The 18,818-nt window shown below is 31.7% G+C and overlaps 1 long non-coding RNA gene across 1 annotated transcript; it reads left to right on the top strand.

Annotated features, from left to right (window-relative positions):
- Positions 1–12,455: 12,455 nt before the first annotated feature.
- Positions 12,456–16,587, top strand: LOC131632649 (uncharacterized). The gene is made up of 2 exons (XR_009293068.1): positions 12,456–14,215; positions 16,339–16,587. It is a non-coding gene; the product is annotated as an uncharacterized LOC131632649 (long non-coding RNA).
- Positions 16,588–18,818: the final 2,231 nt, after the last annotated feature.

The following is an 18,818-nucleotide window of genomic DNA, read 5'->3' as shown; positions in this document are numbered from 1 at the left end:
GTAGTGCCTGCAGAGATTAAGTGTGGAATGTGTTGTTCAACCACTACTGTTAGTTCGCTCCCTTCCGACTTGTATCCTTTATCTGGTAACACCATGGCAGCACTACAAACTTGAAATAAACACAATAACAGAAAGACAAAAGAAAATGGTTCAAATTAAACAAACTAAACTATGAATTCAAAAAGGAAAGCAGCGCAATAAAGCAAATAAAATAAGAACCTCCCCCACACTTGAACTAAACATTGTCCTCAATGTTTTAGAACCAGCCTTGGAGAGGTTGCTTTCAGAGGTATTGCATTCCAACGATCACTTCCTAGCTTCCACTAGAGATGCTCTCTTTTATTTCCTGAAAATAAAACAAACAAACAGAAAAATTAATTATTAAAACCGTGGGTTGCCTCCCACGAAGCGCTTCGTTTAACGTCGCATGGCTCGACGGTCCATTACCCTTTATTATGGAGGGTATTTCCTTTTCCAAACCTTGTTGCCTGCCACTTCCGCAACCGCGAACTCATGGAGATGAAAAGCCTGGATAACTTTTCTCTTCAATTTGCTTCCCACAATTTTCTCTACTTCTTTAGCTTTCTTAGGACTGTTGACAGCTACATAAGTTGGTTCCATCATAGAGGCTATGCTAGAAACTTTTTCTTGGAGATTTTTAAGATTTTTGTCTTCTTGTTCACCTTCCGTCATACCAGTTGAGGTTTTCTCATTCACATCTGACCTATGTTTCCTGACTCCTAACATCTTCAAGGTTACTTCTTCATCAAATGATTTCAGCGTTAGCGTCCCTTTTTCAATGTCAAAATTACAGCGGCCTGTTGACAAAAAGGGTCTCCCAAGAAGGATAGGAGTTTCTTCATCTTCCGGAATGTCCATGATGTGGAAGTCAACAGGGAAAACAAACTTATCAACTTCCACTAGTACATCTTCAGCTACCCCATAGGATTTCTTAACGGTGTGATCGGCGAACCTTAACTGTGTCTTACTTTCACTAATCTTTTCTAATTCAAGCTTTTTGAAAATGGATAAAGGCATTAAACTCACACTAGAGCCAGAATCGAGGAGTACCTTTTTAAATGCTATATTCTTGATAGTGCATGGTATCGCCACCGCCCCAGGGTCTTTCCTCTTAATTGGGATCTTTCTTGCTGAAGAGACTATACCACACTTCTCGATTACAATTTTTGGTTCTCCTCCTAGTGATCTCTTTTTCGCCAACACCTCCTTCATAAATTTCTTATACAAAGGCATGTGTTCAAGTGCTTCAAAAAAAAGTAGATTCACCTCTAACCTTTTGAACAATTTAGTGAACTTCTTAAAGTCTTTCTCTTTTGAATTCTTCTTTGTTACTCTTGAAGGGAAGGGTAGTTTAATTACCGGTTCAGCATCTTTTTTAATTTTTTCTTCAGCTAGTTTAACCGGTGGTATCACCACTTCTGGCTTTCTTGGGTTCTCTCTTATTTCCAAATCTACCTCTATCACCATAGGGTCATCTATCTCTTCTTTTTCTTTTTCCGATTCTAACACCTTTTTACTCCTTGTTGTAACAGCATTGATCTTCTCTAGATTTTTCTGATCTTTCACAGTTTCGTTCGGAAAGTTTCCTTGTGCCTGTAGAGTGAGATGTTGTGCTATTTGACCCATTTGAACTTCAAGATTTTTAATCGAAGCCGTGGTGTTCCTGAGGTTGGCTCTTGTCTCTTCTTGAAACTGAGAGTTTTGGGTTGCCACTTTTTCAAGAGCGATCTCCCAATCTTCTTTCTTTGGTACCTGTTGTTGAAATTGTTGAGGATGATGTTGGAATTGTTGTTGATATGGAGGTTGTTGGTATGGTTGTTGTTGCGGACGATATTGTTGCCCCTGTTGTTGGTATTGTTGAGTCTGAGGTTGATATGGTTGTTGTCCTTGAACCGGCTTCTGGATGTTTCCTTGCTGGTCTTTCCATGAAAAGTTCGGATGATTTTTCCACCCCGGATTATATGTGTTGGCATAAGGATTATTCTGCCTCAACATATGAATCTGCTCAACCTGTTCTTTCGTTGCCACACAATGCATAGCAAAGTGCGGTCCACCACATATTTCACAAAGAACCGCTTTAACTGGTTCCACCTGTGCCACTGTCTGAGTTCCAATATTCATCTTTCTTAACCTTCTCTCTACCTCTGCAGCAATCTGATCCTCCATCTTAACAACCTGCTCTGGCAACTTCAAATCAATTTTTCCCTCCGGTTGGCTCATGGTTCGATCATACAACTCAAGATGCTCGTTAGCAGCAATTGCCTCTATGATCCTTTTCATAACTGTGGCTGTAGCAAAATTTGTTGAACCACCAGCAGCGGTATCAATAAGCTGCTTTGTCTTAAGTCGCAACCCATTCACAAAATTCTGCATTTGCTCGGTAGCGTCCATGTTATGAGTAGGACATGCAGTCAAACACCTTTTGAACCTCTTGTATGCATCCCCCAATGACTCCCCCTCTTTTTGTTTGAAATTTACAATGTCGTATCTTTTTCGGATGAACACCGACGCAGGAAAATATTCATTGAGGAATGCCGTTTCCATCTCTTGCCATGTTGTGATACTTGCAGCCGGAAGTGAGTAAAACCACTCCTCTGCGTCATCAGTAAGTGTAAACGGGAACATAACAAGTCTCTTGGCTTCCTCTGAATGACCTTCGATCTTCAACGAAGTTGTCGTAGTGAGAAATCTCTGAAGATGCTTATTTGCATCCTCGTTTATTCTTCCGGAGAACGGCTTGCTCTCTAACTGGCGAATGGTGGATGGATGCAATTGAAAATGTGCCACATTCACAGGTTGATTAACAATAGTCATCCGGTTGGGGTGAGCATTTGCCCCTCCATAGTCCCCTAACAATCTTTCTGCAGGAGGTTGATTTCCAGCCATGTTAACTGGTTCCTGAACTACCTCCCTGTCAAAGTCAGAGTCGCTGTGCTCCGAGTGCACAGACACTTCGTCGTCGCTTTCCTGATGTGGAACACTAAGACTTGCACTTGGTGCTGCCAGTCTTTCAAGTCTTGCCTTGCGGCGTCTCTCGTGCAGAGCTCTTTCTGGTTCTGTGTCAAAGGAAAATTTAGCTGAGGTCTGACCTCGCATAAACAGTTAGACAACAGTTAGAACAGATACAAGACTGCAACGAAATTAAAATTAACAGATAAAAATAAAATTTTGGTCGCAGAGCAACAAAATTTCAATTGACATAAAGTTCGGCTTATAGTTTGGCAGTCCCCGGCAACGGCGCCAAAAACTTGATCGGAAAAATAGCAAGTGTACTATTTTCTACCGATGTAGTTATTAAAGTGAAAGTGAATCCAAGTATCGATCACAAGGACTGCGAATAAAGTACAAGCCAGTACTGAATTTCAATTGAACAAAAAGCTATTGTTGGGTTTTTGATTTGCTTGATGAAACTACTAACTGTTTATAATTAAAAACGATAAGTAAATGATGATTTGGTTCACAAATGAGAAAGCATGCTAAGGTTGATGTATAAATCTTATGTAACCCCTTGAAAACACCGTTGTTCATGAAAAGATGTGACCACAATTGAGTATCAATTCTATAAAATAGTTTTCCCTAATTCCTTAGTGGAGAACTTCTTAATACTTAAAAGTCAATTTCAATTCCTCAATAATTGATTTTAGTATTAAGGCATTATGCATCGTGTTCTAGAATGGATGATCACTATGGTGAAATCCTTATTCCTAAGCGATTTACCGGTAATGTTTTGATTCAAAACGCATTAGAGTGGTGTGTCAAGCCTAACCCTAATCATAGATCAACAAAATATTTTCCAATACAATGAAGCATGAAAATCTTTGAATCATAAACTCAAATTATGAAAACATCAAATTCATCACAACGGTTTTAACAAGTCATTACATGAAAAGATTTAGGGACATCACCCTAGCATAAAATAGTTTAGCTACTCATAATGTTTAAGAAAATAACAAGAGTAATTGAAGTCATTACAAGAAATTAGCGGTTGATATGATCTCCAATCGCGAGTGCTCTTGAAGATCTTCTTCCAAAACCCTTGACTCTTCTTTCTCTGTAATTCTCTATGCTCAATGATCCAAGATGCCTGGTTCCTTCTTCCTGTTAGGTTTTAGTAGTGTTGGCAGTCATCCCTCGTATCCGAAAGGCCCAAAATACCCTTAATGAGTAAAAGGCTTTCAAAATATCACAAGTTGGAAATCTGCCCGCGCCTGCCAACACGGACCGTGTGCAGGAACACGGGTGCCCGTGTTGGTTAACTGCTCCTTTGCCAAAAAATCATTTTCTGCTCAGCTTTTCACACGGACCGTGTGCAGGAACACGGGTGCCCGTGTGAAACCTCTGCCTAGCCTTCAAGAATGCTTTTCCATCCACTTTTTGACACGGGCCGTGTGCATGCACACGGGTGCCCGTGTTGACCTCAACTTTGGCTCTTTTGGCTTCTTTCTCCGCTCGTGCTCGCCATAAGTTTCTACCTCTCCCATGCATCAACCTGGCCACACACAAACTAACAACCAACGCATAAAACGGCACTTGAATAATACTCAAAACACACTAGCATGCAACAACATCACACAATCGAAAACAAGAAACTTACTTGAAAAACATATGACAATGCCACTTAGTATTACCAAGATTGCTAATTTCGGTCGGAAAAAGATGCGGAAACTTACTAGAAATGGTGACCGATCAGGGATCGATAGTCTTAGAGTTACTTGTGATACACTATTTTGCCATTATTGGTTTATGTACCATTGATTTTATTGGAGATGTTTTATAACATTGTTGAATGAGTTTCCGCTGTGCTGAACACATGTTTTGATATTTTTGGATCATTCCTAATAAAGCATAACAAACGACGTGGAGTTTTATTTATTTTATTAATTGTAACATCTTTGTTGTATAATTACTCTGATCTTTATTATGTTTTTCGCGGGGGTTTTTAGAAGGGTGTTACATCCCTAATGTGCAATAGAGAAATCAGAGCTCCGTAGTTCTTCTCAACCATTTTTATTTGTTGTGTGTTTTTTATGGAGAACTGTTCTTTTATGAAAAAGGTTTTCAACAGAAAAAGAGCCCTAAGGAAAAATGAGTTTGCATTTGTTGGTGTTTTTGTTAGGGGAACTAGTAGGATACCCGTGCGTCCGCACGGGTTCTGGTGCGGACCGCGAATATGTCACCAATTTGTCATGAGAATTCAAACAAATTAGAAAAAATCAAAATATTATTTAGAAAAAATTGTAGAAATTTCTAAAAACTTCTATTGTTAAGAAAAACTATTAAACACATATTTTGTAAAAAAACAATCGTTAAAAATAGAAAAAAAATTATTGACAGAGTTATAATGATAAAAATATTTTTAAATTTTAACAAATTAGACAAATATATATTTAAAATTAAAATTAGTTGAAAATCGGTAGAAATTTAAGTTTACATAAAAGTCCAAAAAGAGAATAATATTAAAGAATTAAGTTTAATGTTATATTTATAAAAAGTAGTCAAACATAAATATAAGAAAAAAATTTAAAAATCAATTTAACAAAAAAAAACCAAAATAATTGTACAAAATAGATAAAAAAAGAAATGTATTTCTCAACACTGATTACTTGTGCGTTCACACGGTACTAGTGTGTTACCCGTGCGACCGCACGAATACTGGTGTGTTACCCGTGCGTTCACACGGATTTTGGTGTGTGACCCGTGCATTTACACCGTACTGGTGTGTTACTCGTGCATTTACACCGTACTGGTGTGTTACCCGTGTATTTACACTGTAATGGTGTTTTACTCGTCATTCATATGGTACTGGTGGCAAAATAAAAAGAAAAATAGATAGAGATTTCTAAAACATCTATATTATAGATTAAAAATTATCATCAGAATTTATTAAATTCTACAACTCTTGAGACACTCATTTATAATAAGTTCTATAACTTCTCTTCCATCATAAAAATTTGCAAACATTATAAATCTTTGATCACGCAACGCAAAAAACTTCTGATCTTAAAAAATTTATCAAGATTCTTTCACTTGTATGTACTATAATTTACATAAAATTAGTGTGATTTGAACATCTATTGAAATTAGTTTTCTTAAAGGCATGTATATGATCGGTTCAAATAATTACTTCCTTCTGAATGTTGTTGAAAAAAACTGCACTGAAAATTATAACTAATGTATAATTATATTTGGGGATAAACTAAATACACTAAAATTTTGAAACTATAATGAACATTTATCTAGTTTCTTATCTATAGTTACGTTCTACATCTTCATGGTCTAATGGTTGAATCTGAATAATGATTTCTAGCACTGGCAGCACAATTGGTTATACCTGTGACTCACCGACCTTTCTACATGTTTGAAGACCAATTGATAATCAACAACTAACCAACTCTCCTGTTTTAACAAACATTCATGATTCAACAGATTCATATTTTGGAGCTCTTAAATTTGATTCAAATGTAGTCACACTACTACATTTTTGGCCTACGGCCAAGCTAAAATTTTCCACAGCTCAGAAACTATGGCCACATATATGATTTAGCCAGGATTTTAAAAGCGTAGAATTATGTTATAAAATATTGAATCCGGAGTATGAAACTGTGACATTTACTTCAATTACCACAATTATATAACTGCGGATATTTTAAGCTGCAAAGAAAAACCGCGGCCTTATAATTTTGACTAAAAACTGTGGCCCAAACTCAAAAAACATACCTCACAAAATTGATAAAAATAAATTGGCTTAAATGCACTTTTGGTCCCCTATATTGACATTTTTAACATTTTAGTCCCAAACTAAAAAAGCCAACTATTAAGTCCCCATTTTTAAATAAGGTGAATTTTTGAAGGTCCCTTATCACTTAACAGGTTTTTTTAATGACATGGCACTTCATATTAGTCCAGTCACTTGCCACATCATTAAAATTATTTTGAAATGTATTTTTAATTGATAAATTAATATTTTATTTTTAATTTGGTAAATTATTTATTAATAGAATATGATACTGCATGATGTTTATCTTCATCCCCTTTCTAAAACCCTAGATCTGCCGCTGACTCCATTTTCAGAAAAATCTCACACATAGCATAATTGTTCCAAAAATAAACCACCATCTCCATTAATTTCAACCATTCACAACAACATCAATAGCACAATAAATCCAGAAGCAAACAAAAACTCAAATCTCAGTAACACAACAACAATTTAAAGTAGAGAGAGATCAGAAAATGGAAAAGAAGAACCATGATTTAAATTGCAAACGCAGCGCTGCTACCACGGGCGAAACCACCAACTGTCGCCGACTCCATCTCCGGCACAATCTCCTAGTTCCGGTGACCACATCAACTCCGACGACCCCTCCTTTGCGCAATCTTCTTCTTGATATCACTAATATCCCTCTATTGCTCTTTAATTCTTAACTTTAATTTGTGCTTCGATGTTAGTGCTGAAGGAAAATGAAAGCTTGGTGTTTCTGGAAAAAATAGAAAATGAGAGAGAAAAGTTTTTGTTTGATTGAAATGAGAGAGAGTTTTTGCTTTGTATTTGCTTTCATGAAGAAGAGGATGAAGTTTATGTCTGATTAAAATGAGAGACAGGTACTGTTTGTTTTTGTTACTGCATCTTCTTTTTTTAACTTCTTAAGATTAATAGAGAGAAATTAAAGAAATTGTTGTTAGGTTTCAAAAGGGGATGAAGAAGAACTCAAAAGAAGAAGAAAAAGTTGGATGAGGAAGAAGAACTTCAATTGACGAAGATGAAGATGAAGATTCACTGTTTTAATTTTATAACCTAATTAAAATAATTTTTAATTCTCAAAATAAAATATAATGTTTTTGGAAAAATAAAATATTAATTTACCAATTAAAATTGCATTTCAAAATAATTTTAATGATGTGGCAAGTGACTGGACTAAATATGAAGTGCCATGTCATTAAAAAACTGTTAAGTTATAAGGGACCTTCAAAAATTCACGTTATTTGAAAATGGGGGACCTAATAGTTGGCTTTTTTAGTTTGGGGACTAAAATGTTAAAAATGTCAATATAGGGGGACCAAAAGTGCATTTAAGCCAAATAAATTTAGTAAAGGAATTTGAGATGAATTATATTTTTCCGTAACAAATTCCCTTGTAAATATGTTCCATATTTTTGTGAGGGAAATATTTCCTCTCTAATATATTATTTGATATAAAATAAAAAATTTAAATTTAAATTTCGTTTTAATGATATTATAGCTTAAATTATAATTAAAAATAATATTTTTTAAAATAAATAATAATTATGTACAAATATTTAGTTTTTTAAAATTAATATATATATATATATATATATATATATATATATATATATAGTCAACTATTTTTAATTTTTTAAATAAAAGAATCTAAATATTTATATTATATAAAAATGAAAATAAATTTATTAATAAATTTTAAGAAAAATTGAAAATTTAGATGAAAATAAATTCCCTCTATTTATTTTCCTTTCCCTCCTATATAAAAAAATTTCCCTCTTATTTTTTCCATTCCCTCTCATATTCTAAAATTTTCCCTCTTCTATTCTCAGCTTAGAAGAAAAATCTATAATATAAGAAAATAAGTGGCTCTGGTTTTTACAAAATTACCCATCCTTACTTTTTGTACACCTATTAAAATTGTTAGTTTTTTGGTCTATCCACACAATTGTCCATTATATCTTAATATTTTATTCAACTATATTATAACTTATTTTCACCATTCTTTCTCTCTCTTCACCTTTTTAGTTTTCTACCCTAATCTATCTATACTCCATTTACTCTTAAAAAAAAATAGTATTTATGATCCACAAAATTTTAATAAAAAATAATATAAGGAATAAAATTATTATTGATCTAAATATTTTTTTATACAAAAATTTACTATTCATTCAGATATTTTTGTAAATGATACCTAAACATAAATAATATTTGTATCAGAAAAATCTATTATTGATCTAAATATTTTTATATAAGAAAAATATTATTTATAATTAAAAAAAATTATTCAAAAATGGTATACAGGAAAAAATCTATTATTGATCTAAATATTTTTTATCCGAAAATTTACTATTCACTCAAATATTTTTATAAATGATATCTAAACAAAAATAATATTTGTATACGGAAAAAATTTATTATTGATCTAAATATTTTTATATACGGAAAATGATATTTATGATCCAAAAAATTTTATTCAAAAATGGTATACGGTAAAAAAATCTATTATTGATCTAAATATTTTTATATACGAAAATTTACTATTGATATAGATATTTTTGTAAACATTACCTAAACATAAATAATATTTGTATACGGGAAAAATCTATAATTGATCTAAATATTTTTCTATATGAAAAATGGTGTTTATGATCCCAAAAAATTTAATTCAAAAATGATATACCGGAAAAAATTTATTATTGATCTAAATATTTTTATATACGAACATTTACTATTGATCCAGATATATTTATAAACGATACCTAAAACATAAATAATATTGTATACGGGAAAAAATCTATAATTGACCTAAATATTTTTCTATATGAAAAATAGTATTTATGATCCAAAAAAATTTAATTCAAAAATAATCTATTAAAGATCTAAATATTTTTATATACAAAAATTTACTATTGATCCAGATATATTTATAAATGATACCTAAACATAAATAATATTGTATACGGGAAAAAATCTATAATTGACCTAAATATTTTTCTATATGAAAAATAGTATTTATGATCCAAAAAAATTTAATTAAAAAATGATATACGGGAAAAAATCAATTAATGATCTAAGTATTTTTATATACAAAAATTTACTATTGATTCAGATATTTTAGTAAACGATACCTAAACATAAATAATATTTGTCTACGGGAATTTTTTTTTATTGATCTAAATATTTTTCTATATGAAAAATGATACTTATGATCCAAAAAATTTAATTCAAAAATGATATACGGGAAAAAGTCTATTATTGATTTAAATATTTTTATATAAAAAAATTTACTATTGATTCAGATATTTTTGTAAATGATACTGAACATAAATAATATTTAAATACGGGAAAAATCTATTATTGATCTAAATATTTTTATATACGAAAAATGAAATTTATGATCCAAAAAAAAATTATTCAAAAAATGATATACGGGAAAAATCTATTATTGATCTAAATATTTTTATATACGAAAAATGGAATTTATGATCCAAAAAAAATTATTTAAAAAATGATATACGGGAAAAAATCTATTATTGATCTAAATATTTTTTTATACGTAAATTTACTATTCATTCAAATATTTTTATAAATGATACCTAAACAAAAATAATATTTATATATGGAAAAAATTATTATTAATCTAAATATTTGTATATACGAAAAATTAAGGGTGGCAAAACGGGCCGCCCGCCCCGCCTTATGCTCGTCAAAAAACGAGCGGGGCGGGCATGCCCGCCAAGTAAAATGGGTATCAACATCATGCCCGCCCCGCCAAGATGGCGGGTTGGCGGGCGGCGGGCTTACCCGCCTATTTTTATTTATATATTTTTTAATAGATTAATATGCTTTTTTTACCTTTTAATTAAACTTTTCACTTATTTTTTAAAACAATTTTTTATAAAAGTAATTTTTTATCAAATTTACTTTAAAAAATATTACATATATTTATAAATAAATGTATAAAATAAATCATCAAGAATTGCAATTACTAGAATTAACTAAAGAAAGAGTGAGTTTTGGAGGAGGAGCGGGTTTTGGCGAGCGGCGGGCTTTGGCGGGGCCGATATGGCGGGCGACGGGTTTTGGCGGGGCGGGCTTTGGCGAGTGGCGAGCCTAAAATCCCAACTCAACCCGCCAATTTTTGGCGGATGCGCGGGCGGCCCGGCGGGCCCCGGCCCATTTTGCCACCCCTACGAAAAATTGTATTTAGATCCATAAAAAATTTATTCAAAAATGGTATATGAGAAAAAATCTATTATTGATCTAAATATTTTTATATACAAAAATTTATAATTTATCCAAACATTTTTGTAAATAATACCTAAACATGGGTAATGGTAAATATATTTATTATAATAAATATATTTAATGTAATAAATTCATTATACCCATAATAAATTTATGGTAATGGTAAATGAGACCTAAATAAACAAAATTTATCTTAAAAAAATGATAAAACAATCTATTTATGAAATAACCATCTTATTTGTAAAAAAATATTCTAAAATATATATGAAAAGAGAGAGTTCATTTTTTAAAAACTTACTCTTTATTATAAAATAACTATCTTATTTGTAAAAAAATTAAGAGAAATAATTACTTAATATAGAATACTTATGATTGATGAATACATAATTTCTTATATAAAAAAATTGTTATTCTTTTTGTATTTTATATACATTTTTAACCATCACTATATTATATTAATTTGCTATTTATAATGACATTGTATGAACTGTGTGAATGCATGATTTCTTAATTATTTTCTTTATTTTTCGAGGGGACAAAGCTACGGGACAAAGCTACTTAATCTGTATATATTTTATTTACATTTTTAACCATCATTATATTATATTTATTTACAACTGTGATAGATAAATACTTAATTATTTCCTTTATTTTTTATATGTACATATTAACCTATAACTGATATTTTTGAAAACATAAATCTATTAAATATATTGAAATTTTTATTTAAAATAAGTAAAAAGATTTCAAATGCTTATAATAAGATAGGGGTATGAGTGACAATAAACAAAATTTGAACAAAAAAGTTTGGTACCTGTTACCAAATCAAATAAATATAATCACATATATTATATTTATTTATTATTTATAATATTGTGCAATACGTGCGAACGCACGGGTAGATGACTACTCACGATAGATTATAACTATATTGTACGATGTGTGCAAACGCACGGGTAGATGACTACTTAATTATTTTATTTATTTTTTCTACTAAAGTATATATTTCTAACTAGATTAAATTAATATTTATTTAACAATTATAATTTCAAATGTTTTTTATTTTTAATTTGTGTATCTTTTATATATATTTATTAACCATTATTATATATTTATTTATTATTTAAATCGACTTTGCGTGACCCGTGCGAATGCACGGGTCCTTTACTAGTTTATATATAAGAAAGATGATATTTATGATTCAAATATTTATGATCCAAGAATGATATAAGAGTAAAAAATTTATTATTGATCTAAATATTTTGATATACGAAAAATTTATTATTGATCTAAATATTTTTTCATTTTAAATATTCTATTTAAAATAAATATATTATGTAAATAAATGCGCGTATCAGACCAGAACCCGTGCACCCGTGCGTATGCACGGGTTTGTTACTAGTTTAGATAAAAAAAATTTATTTCAGAATTACCAGGACCACTCACGAAGTTCCCTTTCTCTCTCACTTGATATTTTCACACTCACTCGGTGTTCTATCTCATCTCTCTCAAAGCTTCCTCTCCCTCTCCCACAAGGAGCTCCCTCTCTCTGTCAACAATTTCACCTATCCTTCTCAACAATTTCACCCTCGTTAAACACATTATCGCTAACAATATCACCACTGTTGTGGCTCTAATTTAACCCTAAATAGTTTGGATCGAATACACTATATCTAACAATGGCTTCTAAGATTCATTTATCTTTCGATTTACTAACTTTTGATCTTCAATCACGCTTCAGGATATATATTTCCGCTTTCTTGTCTCTTATTTGTGTATTCTAATAAAAAATTTCGTTTTCATTTATTTGCTTAGGGTTTAAAGAAACCGAAGGTATACTTTCAAAGGATTTAATAGACGACAATATATTTCAAGTACTTGCAACCCGTCTTCCAGAACCTTCCACAGCGCACTCGCTGTCAAGCTCCTTCCCCACCAAGAGATGACTCATTTTATTCCCTCTCGTAACTTCGCTAAGGCGGTCGCAAAGAAGTCGAGCGCAGATGATAATCTCATTCAAGTTCTTCAATCTGAAAGTTACTTACTAGTCAGTTTATCTTGGATTCTTTGTTTGCTTGCTTTAGTTTTTTGGGTATACAATTTTTGAGAAAGTTACTTTCCCTAAGAATGAATGTGATATGCAGAAGTACTCAGGTCTCCCATCAAATCTATCCATACGCACTTTAGATGTCGTCAAAATCTCCGACTTCAACAGTTGTGAAAGAATCTTGGTGCATATTACAAGCATCCACTTTAAAAAGATAAGTAGTCATCTTACATCTTGTGAAATTAAAGTCTTATGGTTTTAGTTCATATAAATATCATTACTTAGGAGAAGTTAATCTTTTTGCTGTCATAATACCGCTTGATAAGTTATACGTGAAGATTTTATACACATTGCTTCTACTTAAGCGTAATGTTTCAGCCATTATGAATATCATAAAGACAAATTCATCTTTGCATGAAATATTGTTTATTTAAATGCTATATCCACTTCAAAAGGATAAAATAAATAACTTTGCATCTCATTTGTTAGCCATATGAAATATAGTTTTGTATGTACCAGCTTCCTGTTAGGCGGTCCTACGATATATATTGGCTATAATTTAGTTCGGCCTTTATATGGTTATTTGCAGCATGACGACATCGATCGGAATTCTTTAGCCATACACAACAGGTTGCTAGTTGATGTTAGCACTGTTGTTCATCTGGAATCGGAATTGGCTCGATGCTTGTATTACTTTTCTAAAAGTATTCATGATCTTGATGATGCTGCTATTGTATACAGAATTTCTGTATGTGACAGTCATATTATTATGGCAATCTTTTACAAACTCGTTTATTTCTAAAGACGGTTTGGTGTATTGTATTCAAGTACTCTTGACTGAGATGTACATCGGTTTGGGGGGATCATTCGGCTGTAATTGGTCGGTGGCCTCAATCGTTTAACCAACTCGATATTGTAACGACGCGACGAAACCGTCCACTCCGATCTATCCATGGTCGTGGTTGTGGCTGTCATACACATAAATGGCTGCAAAATATCAGGACACTTAATTTTGTGATAATGCTTTCTTTATGTAACAGATTAAGAAGTGTTTGATTTTCTTTCTAAAGATCCTACTCTGATTCCTGCTGCTTCTGATGAACATGATGATCAAGTTACTCAATGGACCAATCAATCTCCTCATTATCCTCCAAACTTCAGGTACTTATTTCATTTACAATTCACAGTTCATACATATAAATATCATTCTATGTAGTTAAAATCGATGCGAACATGAGCAGAACTATAAAATTATTAAGAAAGATCTCGAGATTAACGATTTGGATATAAGTTTGGTCCTAGATAGAACATTATAGCAAAAGTTAATCTATGTAGCCAACCCCACTTAGTGGGATAAAACTTGGTTGTTATTATTCTTGTTGTATCTTTTAGTGGTTAAAACAGTTGTTTATCTTGTATTCTTTGTTTGCTTGCTTTAGTTGTTTGAGTATACAATATTTAATTTAATGAAATTGCATAACAGTTGCCAAAATATGATATAACTTGGTTTGATTGAAAAGCCTTTTATCCATTAGATGTAAGTTTTTCATTCATATATTCCTTATTGCTCACTTGGCCTCATGTGAAATTTAGTTTCAAGATCAGTCTGTTGTTAGTGTTGTATTTTAAGATATGTGGTGAAATCAGTTTGCTAATATTATTTTTGGTTCTATGAAGTATATGTTGCAAGTAGGTTTGAGTAGCTCTTCAATTGCTGCTTCCAATGAGCCAAACAAGTTTCAACCCCTTTTCTTGTTTAAAAATTGAAATGTTGTATGAATTTGAGAAAATATCATATTATTGTTTGTGGATTATCTTTGATATATGTAATGCATGATAATCGTTATCTGTTTCGAGTGTCATATACCGATGAGTTTTCCTAATATTCTTTGATTTGTCTCTATCAAGTGTATGTTGTAAGTAGGTCTGAATAATTTTTGAATGGCTGCTTTCCAACTAGAAAAACAAGTTTTCAGCCTTTTTTTCTCGTCTAAAAGTTGAAATATTGTTTGAATGTGAAAAAATACTTTGGTGATGTTACATTCGTAAAAAGGTTTTATATTATCTTCTTTTATTCCAATGTTTTCTTTTAAATTTTGTTACATAACATCTCCATTGTTTATATTAATATTGTGTAACTAATTAGTCTTGAATATTTTAATTTGTTCTCTTTAGTATCTACTTTGCTTTTGATAATTGTCTGCTTTTTGTTTTGTTGAGATTGGCGTAAAATGTGATTGCCGCAACTACTTACTGTTAGTGTTTGTTATGATAATTGTTTTGCTTTTTGTTTCATTATCAAATCTATCTATTACCATTTTAATGGCTGGCTTACCGTTGTAACTTTTAATAGCATAAGCTTATAAGATTTTAACTGATTATAGACTGATTTGGAAGAGGAAAATACACAAGAGGTTACCAAGTTGCATGATGCTTTAAATATAATGCATGAAGTAATCTAATCAGCATGCCTTGAATTTTTCATTACCTCGTTGACTGAAGGAATATAGTACTTTTTGAATTTTAACATGTTTTCATATATCTTTGTTGATGATTCATTTAAGCAACTTTTGGTATATTAACGTTGTAGCTGAGGAAAATCTCTTAGAGCGTCTCTTTTGTTGGTGTATCATCGGTATGTCGGTGTATATTTTCTTTCACAAGATCAAACTGCATTTTTCTAGTTGAATTGTTTCTTGTTAAGTAATCAGATATTTTTCATGCTTCCGAACTGTAAACATTATAGCTTCCTCCCATGGTATTCAAGTTCTTTTCAGTTTCAGTTTTCATTTCTTGAGCTATATGATTCATATCACAAAGCTCAAGTAGTAGCTATATGTAAAGGCCAACCAATTATTCTAGTTAGTTGGATTCGATGGCTGTAAGATTCAGTTCTGATTCTGTTTTCTCTATATCCATGTCATAGGCCTAACATATGGTCTTATAAGATGAACATATGGTGTCATATGGATGAACATGACATCACAAAAACATTAGAAAAATGTTTGTTTAGTCATATATGAATGTGTTGGTGGATTAATATGGTGTCCATGATGTTGGATTGAATTAAGATGATATGTGACAAGTGGTGTTAATGTAATAATATGTAAAGGTACTGATGCATTTAATTGCTAGTCTTAGTGTTGTTTTTTTTTTTTTTTATATATTAATTAAGTAAATATGGTATGGTTACGATGTTAAAAGGTGTATGATAAATAAATTATTTTTGCTTAATTTCTTAATACTTATATTTGACATTTTAATATTTGGAATGTAATGAACAGATTCGGAAGAGAACAATAGGTCAAAAACAAGGTTCGCATGTAGGATGACCTAACTCTGTTATATCAGAAACATATAGCAAGTGAAAACATAGAGGTGAATCCATGACTCATTTTATATTTAGTTTTGGTTTAGGTTTATTAGATGTATAATGTACTTAGTCAATCACGATGCTATTGTCATTGATGTGTAGACACTAAAATAATTTGTATTCATACAATTATAGTAATCAAGTTTTAAATTCTTCAAAATTGGTGTAAGTGATTGATGTGTTGGTTTGAAAAAGAAAATCAGCCCTTTGGACAAGTTTGGTTTCACTATTGGAGTACTTAGAACTAATTCTAAAAAATTAGTATTATTGTTGAAATTATATATATATATATATATATATATATATATATATATATATATATATATATATATATATATATATATATATATATATATATATATATATATATATATATATATATATATATATATATAATGACATTTTTGTGTAATGGCATAGAAATAAACTGTGGCAAGATTAATGGTTTAGAATGTACAAAATATAACCACGGTTTTAAATCTGTGGTCATAACCAAACTGTGGCTATACCTTGAACCAAAAATGTGCGCTAAGCGTTAAATTGAAATCGTGGTTTTACCATATGGTCACAGTTCTGTAATCATGGCAAATATAAACCGCGGCCTTGACCAAACTACCTAAATTGTGGCCTATAAAAGCCACGGATGTCAAAAAAACGTGGCATATATACCAATAAACTGTGGACTATACTTTAGGCCACGCCCGCATATCCCACAGTTGGAATTTCGTGACCAAACCGTGGCCTCAGTGTTACGCCACGGTTATTTTGCATATAGCCTCGATTTCTTGGCCGTGGCAGCAGACTTTTTTTTTTTTTGTAGTGTCATGATACTTGCAGTCCTATTATGTGCTTTTCTTTTCTCACTTGCATTAATCTCCATCATACGGTGTGCCTTGAGATTTTCAAACGCGGCCATCAACAACTACTCTTCTTCGAGTTCGAGCAGCAACTCTTTACCTCAATTGGTCAACAAATGAATCAAGAAAAAAGCTCTCAAAACATTACCAACATGTCATACCCCAATTTTTGACCCTAAGATCATACATCATTTGCGTTTCAATCAAGATCACAATCTTGAGATTTCATTTTTTTGGTGGTATGCTCACTTCGCCTCTAAGGGGAACCATCAAACACTTATGGCTTTTAAATTTGTTTTATACTAACCAAAATCCAAAAGTATGCATTTTGTTTCTTTTGTTTGTGTTTTACAGGTAAAAGATCGAGCAAGAATCAAAACAGTGCAAGAAAAAGAATTTTTGAAAATTTTACTATGGAAATCGATTTACCCATATAGAAAATCGATTTCCTAGGACGAAATTTGAAAAAAGAGGGAAGCATGACATCATTTTGGCACCAATCAACATTTCCTTGATTATTCTTTTTCATTTACCAATATTCCACCTCACAAAATTAATTTCTTTCATTAACCTCATTTTAACCCCACTTTACCAAATTAAACACAAGCTAATTACCAAATGAACAATGACCAAATTGCCCACACCTCCGCCTTCAATTCTATAAATAGAGGCCTCTACCTCTTCATTTTACAAGCTTGAATAGCCAAATAAACTCTTGCAATTTCTCTCCTCATCCCTACCAAATTCACCTAAAGCTCTTTTTTCCTTCATAAAGTTAATGAGTTACATCTTGAACCTCACTAAATTTGAGCTAAACCATCATCCATCTCTATTTTTTCTTCAATTGTTGAGAGATCAAGACTTGTGTTGGTGTGTTCTTGAAGTAGATCCAAGTTTTGTTCAAGATTTGGTAAATTTCTACATCTTTTTTATATTCCACAATGTGATTCTTTTGTGCTTGTGTGTGATGCATCTTTGATGCTATATTGGTGACATTTGGTGAAGATTTGATGGAAAATTCGTGCACATTGATATATGAGATCATAAGGTGTTTGTGTTTTTGCTCAAACAAGGTTTTATGCTTCCTAATGCTGTTTTTTTGAAAACTGCACGCACGAAATCGATTTCCACTCTATTTTTTGTGCCAGATGTGAAAACTGCACTCAGGAAATCGATTTCCTATAGAGGTAAATCGATTTCCACACTCAGGAAATGATTTCCTGCAGAGGTAAATCAATTTCCTGGCAGCTTTTTGCTTTTTTCCATTTTAAACTTGTTTTTTGGTTTTAACTCTTCTTCTTCTCCATTCTTTTGATATTTTCTTTGAATCACAAATTAGAGGCCTAATTCCTCTCTAATATCAATGGACTTAGGGCGTCGATAGGATGAAAATCCGAATCCGCAATATTAATTGATTGAGCTTAGAGATGGAAGGAGCTTTTGAATGTGGTTCCATCTTTTATTTCTCTTTCTTTTGATCGATGAAAGTCTTAATACCTTGAGAATTCTTATGGATTCTTGGTAAAGACGAGAT

Source organism: Vicia villosa, unplaced genomic scaffold, assembly GCF_029867415.1.
Source record: "Vicia villosa cultivar HV-30 ecotype Madison, WI unplaced genomic scaffold, Vvil1.0 ctg.000977F_1_1, whole genome shotgun sequence".
Lineage (NCBI taxonomy): Eukaryota > Viridiplantae > Streptophyta > Magnoliopsida > Fabales > Fabaceae > Vicia > Vicia villosa.
This window is presented reverse-complemented; position numbering and strand designations above follow the sequence as displayed.